This window comes from Fukomys damarensis, unplaced genomic scaffold, assembly GCF_012274545.1.
Source record: "Fukomys damarensis isolate Sample0158 unplaced genomic scaffold, DMR_v1.0_HiC HiC_scaffold_23, whole genome shotgun sequence".
In the NCBI taxonomy this organism is placed as follows: domain Eukaryota; kingdom Metazoa; phylum Chordata; class Mammalia; order Rodentia; family Bathyergidae; genus Fukomys; species Fukomys damarensis.
In genome coordinates, this window is record NW_022900935.1 from 60075710 (window position 1) to 60083183 (window position 7474).

The window sequence follows — 7474 nt, forward strand, 5'->3', positions numbered from 1 at the left end:
ATATATGCTCCTTCTCACCTCCTAATTTTTTTCCTCACTGCCTTTGTAGGACAGCTTTTTGCCAAGCAACTCATCTATTCATTATTCTCTAACTCCATCAAGGGCCTGTCCCCGCTCCGTCCACCACTGCTGCTGCTCTCCCCAGGGACCGCCGGAGAGCTCCATCTCCAGTGTACCCTCCAGGCCATGTGCTTCTGACAGATCTGCCAATTTAGTGGTCAAAATACAAAAGTCACCCTGAATTGTGACTTTCTAACAGCTTTACTGCGGCATAGCAGGCAGAGTATAAAAGTCAATTGCACAGTTCCATGATTTGGGGAACCACCACCACCACAACCCAGTTTGAAAACATTTCCATGTCCAAAATGTTCCACCAAGCCTGATACAACTCATCCCCAACGCCACCCCCCAGGCACTGTTCTGCCCTCCGGCTCTCTAAATTTGCTTCTTCCAGCTATTTCAGATAAGCAGGCTCATAGCGTCTGTGGCCTTGCATCTGGCTTCTTTCACTGAGGATGTTTGTGAAGTTGGCACGATTCACTCCTTCAGCTTGCTGAATAGTGTCTCACTGTATGAGTATACCACGTTTTGTTTATTCACTGTCTCATGGACATTTGGGTTCTTTCCAGTTTTTTGGCTTTTATGAGCAATGTTGCTATAAACATCTGCATCATTTCTTTTGGCCTGATTTGTAGGAGTAGAAACTCTGGAGGATACAGCAATTTTATGTTTAATTTTTTTTTTCTTTCTTTCCTTTTTCTTTTTTTGTACTGGGAATTGAACTCAGGACCTTGCACTTGCTAGGCAATTTATGTCTGACTTTTATGACACTGGCAAACTCTTTCCAAAGTGGCTAGCCAGGTGTGGTAAAGTACGCCTGCCTGTAATCTCAGTACTCAGGAGGCTGAGGTAAGACTTACTTACGGCAAGTTCAAGCCAGTCTGGACCACATAGCAAAAACCTGTCTCAAAAAACCAAAAATTAAAATAAGCAAACAAACAAAAACCAAAATGGCTTATCATTTTGCATTTTTCCTCAGCCGTTCATAAGGATTCCAATTTCTTTGCATTCTCCTCAACACTTGATGTCACTTGTCTTTTTCATCTTAGGTATCCTAGTGGGTGTGAAATAGTTCTCACTGAAGTATTCCCACGACTACATTTTGAGGGATCATTTCTATAGTCCATTAATTGTACTTTCCTAATAACTAGTCATGCTGAGATCTTTCAATGTGTTTAGCCATTCCTGTTTTTTTATTTGTTTGTTTGTTTTGTACCAGAGATCAAACTCGGGACCTTGTGCTTGCAAAGACAGGTGGTGGAACCACTGAGCTAAATCCACGGCCCAACCATTCCTGTATTTTTAATGAAACAGCTATTCAATTCCCCTCTCCTCTTCCTCTCCCACTCCCTCTTCCCTTTTGTCCCCCAGTACTAGGGATCGAATCCTGGCCCTTCCCACTGAGCTACATCCCCAACCCTTTTAATTTATTTTCCAAATCTTGAAACAGGGTCTTGGAAAGTTGCTAAATTGCCCAGGCTGGGCTTGCAGTCCTCAGGCCTCAGACTCCCAGAGTGCTAGGATACAGGTGTGCACCACCAGACCTGGTTATTATCCATTTTTATATTGGGTTGTTTGTCTTCTTGAATTGTAACACTTCTTGCTACATTCTGGATAAAAGACCTTTATTTACATGATTTGCAGATATTTTCTTTCAAAAAGTGGATTGTCTTTTCATCTTCTTAATGTCTTTTGAAATGCAAATGTCTTTAAAGAAATCCAACTTATCAGTTTTTTTTGTTTTTTTTTGTTTTTTCTGCTTTGTGTACGTTGTACTTTTGGTGTCATATCTTAAGAATTCTTTAGAAGCCAAGTATGGTGGTGCGTGCCTGTAGTCCCAGTTACTAGGGAGGCTTCATCCAAGAGTCCAAAATCAGCCCTGGCAATATAATGAGATTTTTTAACCTCAAACAAACAAACAAACAAACTTTGGCACAATCCAAATCAAATCCATATTTTCTCTCTTTTTTTTTTTTTCTTTTTTTTGGTACTGCGGATCAAAATAGGACCTTGCACTTCCAAGGCAGATGGTGGAACCACTGAGCCAAATCCCCAGCTCTCTCCTGTTTTCTAAGGACATAATAGTTTTAACTATTGTCTTTAGGTCTATGATCCATTTTTACATATTTTAAATGCTTTATTGAGATATAATTTACATACAAGTTACCTAGTGAAAGTATATGATTCATCATTTTTTATATATTCGCAGAGTTGTACAGCCATTCACCAATATCTCATTTTAGAGCATTTTCATTATACCAAAAGAAACCCATCAGCAGTCACTCCACATCCCTCCCTCCCCCAGGCCCCGGCAGTCACTAATCTACTTCCTGTCGGGTGGGCCTCTCCTGACATTTCATGTAAATGGGATTATATAGTATATGGCCTTTTGAATCTGGCTTCTTTCACTTAGCCTCATGGTTTCATGACTCATCTGTGCTGCAGTATATATCCATACTTCCTTCCCTTTTATTGTGAAATACTACTCTATTGTATGTATTGACTGTATTTCTACCAGTCATGTCATTCAGGTTATTGATAGACATTCAGGTTATTTTCACCTTTTCACAATTATGAGTAATGCTACTATGCATATTCACATACAAGTCTGGTGTAAATTTTTTTTTATTTTTCCTAAGCATACACCTAGGAGTGAAACCATTTTACATCCCTACCAGGAAGGTATGGGCTTTCATGCTCTCCACATCTTCACCACTAGCACTACTTTTCTTGTTATAGCCATCTCGTGGATCTAAACTGCTATCTAATTGGAGTTTTGATTTGTATTTTTTAATGATTAACAATACTGCGCAGCTTTTCATGCATATATTGTCCACTGAATACCTTTTTTTTTTGGAGAAATGGCTATTCATATCCTTTGCTCATTTTTAATTGGGTTGTCTTTTTATTACTGAGTTGTAAAGTTCTTTCACCGCACCCCCTCCAGTATTGGGCATTTAACCCAGGGCCTTTGCACTGAGAGCTATATCCCAGCCATTTTTTACTATGGGACAGGTTCTCATTAAATTTCCCAGGCTGGACATGAACTTGTGATCTTCTTGTCTCAGCCTTACAGGGTGCTGGGATTACAGGCGTGTGCCACTGTGCCTGGTAAGCTATAAAGTTCCTTATGAATTCCAGGTACAAATCTTTCATTGTACATATGATTTGCAAATAGTGTCTACTATTATCTGGGTTGTCTTTTCATTCTATGATCTATTTTAAGTCAATTTCTTGGTAATGTGACATAAGGGTCTGAGTTTATTTTTGCTTGTTAATTTCAAATTGTCCCAATGCCATTTATGGAAAAGACCATACTTTTCACACTGAATTGTCTTGGTACTTTTTTCAAAGCCAATTGATAATAAATGCAAAGATTTAATGCTAGCTCACACTTCTGTTCCACTGATCTAGATGCCTTTTGTTATGCTGATACCATACTGTCTTGGTTACTACGATTTTTAAAATAAGGTAGTAAAATACAACTTTGTTCTTTTTCAAAATTGTTTTGGATATTCTATGTCCTTTGCATGTCCATGTAAAGTTTAGGATGGTCAATTTCTACTAAAAAGCCTGCTGGAATTTTGAAGGAAAGGCATTCAATGTATAGATCAATGTGGAGAATATAGGCAACTTGACAATATTGAGTCTTCCAATCCATAAACATAAAGTGTCTGCAATGATCTAGATCTTTTTAAATTTCTTTGAGATATTAATCTCAGAGCAACGTTTTGGAATTTTTCAGTTTTTCAGTCTATGTTTTCTTTGTTAAATTTATTTCTAAGAAATGTATTCTTTTTGAGTCTATTAGAGATGGTCTTGTTTTCTTAATTTCATTTTCAGATTGTTTGTGTATAAAACTAAAATAAGGGCCAGCATGGTGGCTCACGCCTGTAATCCCAGTCCTCGGGTGGCTGAGGCAGGAGAATCACAGTGAGTTTGAGGCCAACTTGGGCTATATAGTGAGTTTAAGGCCAGACCACTATGAAGTGAGACCATGTCTCAAAAAAACCAAAAAATAAATAAGCAAAAATAGAATAAGTCCTGGAGATGTAACTCTGGTTGCTACTTACCCAACATGTACTGAGAATTGGGTTTGATCTCCAGCATAAAAAAAGAATTAAAAATACAATTGATCTTGTTACTGCTCTTGCATATGCAACTTTCCTAATTTAGTGTATGTGTACGTCTGTGTGTTTAATCCTTGATAGGATCATACCATCCGTCAATTAAAAAAAAAGCATTGTAGCCGGGTGTGGTGGCGCACACCTGTAATCCCAGCACTCGGGAGGCTGAGGCAGGAGGACTGCTGTGAGTTCAAGACCAGCCTGGGCTACATAGTGAGTTCCAGGTCCGTCTCAACTACATAGTGAGACCCTGTCTCAAAAAACAAACAAACAAACAAACAAAAAAACCCAACAACAACAACAAAAAAGCATTGTTTCTTCCTTTATAAGCTAATACCATGTTTTTTAACAAAACTTTTTTGCTTTACTGTACTAACAAGACTCTTTAGTACAATAGCAAATAGCAAAAGCAGATATCCTTTCCTTGTTGCTGATATTAGCAGAGAAGCATTCAGTATTTCATGAACATTAAGTATGATGCTGATTTTTCAGAGATGTCCTTTATCATGTTGACAAAGTTCCTTTCTATTCCTGGTTTGGCACAATTTTATCACTGATGGGTGGTACATTCTGTTAGTTTGTCTACGTCTATTGAAATGGTCAAGTAATTTTTGTTTTCTGTTCTATTTTGGTTTTGGTTTTTTGTTTTGAGCCAGGGTCTCACTATCTTGAACTTTTATGTATCCATGGCTGGCTTCAAATTTGAGTAAACTTCCTGCCTCAGCTTCCCAAATGCTGGTATAGCCACGTGCCATCACACACAGCAGTTTTTTGTTCTATTAGTATGGTATGTTAACACTGACTAAACATCAGATATTAAACCAATCATTCGTGCCTAGGATAGATCCCACATGGTTATAATATGTTCTATATACTCATTTATCTCCGTAATGCATAATCCTACCTCTGCCACTAAAATGATAAGCACTGAAATTTTGGAAAGGGTATAATCTTTATCAGGAGTACGCAGGGATTGAACCCGGGCATCATCTATCATTGAGCTATATCCCCAGCCTCCTTGTTTGTCTGTTTCTCAAGATAGTCTTGTTATATAGTCCAGGATGGCCTTGAACTCATAATCCTCCTACCTCATCATACCTATTATGCTCTGTCCCAGACCTTTTTATTTTTATTTTGAGATACGTTCTCATAAAGTTGACTGGGCTGGACTCAAATTTACAAACCTCTGGTCTCAGCTTCCCCAGTAGCTGAGATTACAGGCATGAATCGCTGTGTGCTTAACAGAAGTGTAATCTTTAGTTTTTTGGGGGTTTTTTTCCCCCTATGGATTTTTGTGTTATAGTCTTGAGGCAGCATTCCCTCCTCTCTGGGAAACCTCAGGGTTTGTTCTTAGGTCTTGTCATGAACTCAATGAAGGCCACCTATATTACATCAAGGGTAATGTCCTTTACTTAAAGTCAGCTGGTAGAGATGTTAATCATGTCATAAAATTCCTCATACCAGTGTAACTGTCACAATAGCCTCCTATTTTATTTATTTTTGCCAACTAGGTGGTAAGCTTGAGTTTCTAGTTGCTGAAAGAGTGCTTGAACATGAAACCCAGAAAGTGCACAGTTGTTAAAAAACATTATTTAGGGCCAGGGATTTAGCTCAGTGGTTCCTCTGCCTGCCTTGCAAGAGCAAGGTCCTGAGTTCAATCTGGCTTCCTCTGTCACATACAGGCTTAGAGCACATTTTTCGGTGATTCTTCTATAGGTGCTCACTTTATTGATCTGATTTTGCCTACTTTCCATATGTCAGGGATTCCTCATGGTCTTGATGCATCGTGAATAGCCTTTGTTTACTAGTGTTAAAAGCATATATTCTCTCATTCCTAGGGATTTGGGATGGAAGGGTGAGAGTGCCAATTTTGCTTAATCCAACATCTTGGGCCTAAAGATATAGTATGTTCTCAATAAATAGTTGTTGGATGAGTGGATGGAGAAAAAAAAAAAACACAAGTGCAAGCACAATGTACAGAATATAGCAGGTGCTCAGTGATGCATGCTAATGATAACAAGTAGGAAGAGATGCCAAAGAAAAAAATAATACAAAGCATCACCATCACATAAAGAAATCAAAGCCCCTAAATCTTAAAACAAAATAAGAACTGAAACTAATCAGTCCAGTCTCAGTCAAGTAAAGTAAAACTTTTGTTTGTTTGTTTGTTTGTTTGTTTTTGGTACCAGGGATTAAACTCAGGTCCTTGCGCTTGCAAGGCAGGCCAATGAACCACTGAGCTAAATCCCTGGCCCAAAGTAAAACTTTTAAAAAGTACTGGGCTTTTTCAAAAGTATAATTTTTTTTAAAAGTGTTAAAAACTAATACTAACAGGGCCGGGGATTTAGCTCAGCAGTTCGGTGGCCTGCCTTGCAAGTGCAAGGACCCGAGTTCAATCCCCAGAACCAAAAAAAACCAAAACTAATACTAATAGCCAGGCATGTGGCACACATCTGTAATTCCAGCACTCGGAAGGAGGATCACTGGGAGTTCAAGGCCAACCTGGACTACACATCAAGACCCTGTCTCAAAAGAACCCAAAAAACAAAAACTCTAATACTAATAAGCTGGAGGTGTAGCTCAGTGGTACAGCATGTGCTTCGCATGTGCAAGGCTCTGGAGTCCATCCCTTAGCACCTAAATAAATAAACACCTAAATAAATGATAACACTTGAAGAAGCTTAGAGAAATATTTCTAAAAATTACAGTATTTGCAGGCCAGGGATTTAGCTCAGTGGTGCTGTGCCTACCTTGTAAGCATAAGGTCCTGAGTTCCATCCCTGGTACAAAAAAAAAAAAAAAAATCTATAGATATATATCCTATATATCTATAGATATATAGGACAGCCAAAGGGTTTATCCTATGCTTTAAAAAACTGCTCTTGCCATAAGAAGACTCATTTAACGAGCAAATGCGTACTCCAATATAACACAAATCTGGAGAATGATGATATGAGTGTGATTAACTTTTACAATCAGATGATTTTAAGCAAAGCAGATTACCCTCAATAAGAAGAGTGAAGGACCCTCATCCAATCAGTTGGAAGCCTAAAGGACAAAAATTAAGTTTTAGCCATGTTAACTGGTCAGGATTCTGATTACCATTTTGAATTTTATTTGTTTGTTTATTTTTGGTACCAGGGATCAAACTTGGGACCTTGCGCTTGTGAAGCAGGTGGAGGAACCACTGAGCTAAATCCCGGGCCCACCATTCTGAATTTTTATACAAGCTTTATCTTGTAAGACTTCATAAAATAAACTAGTACATTTTACAATCTGCTCAAATC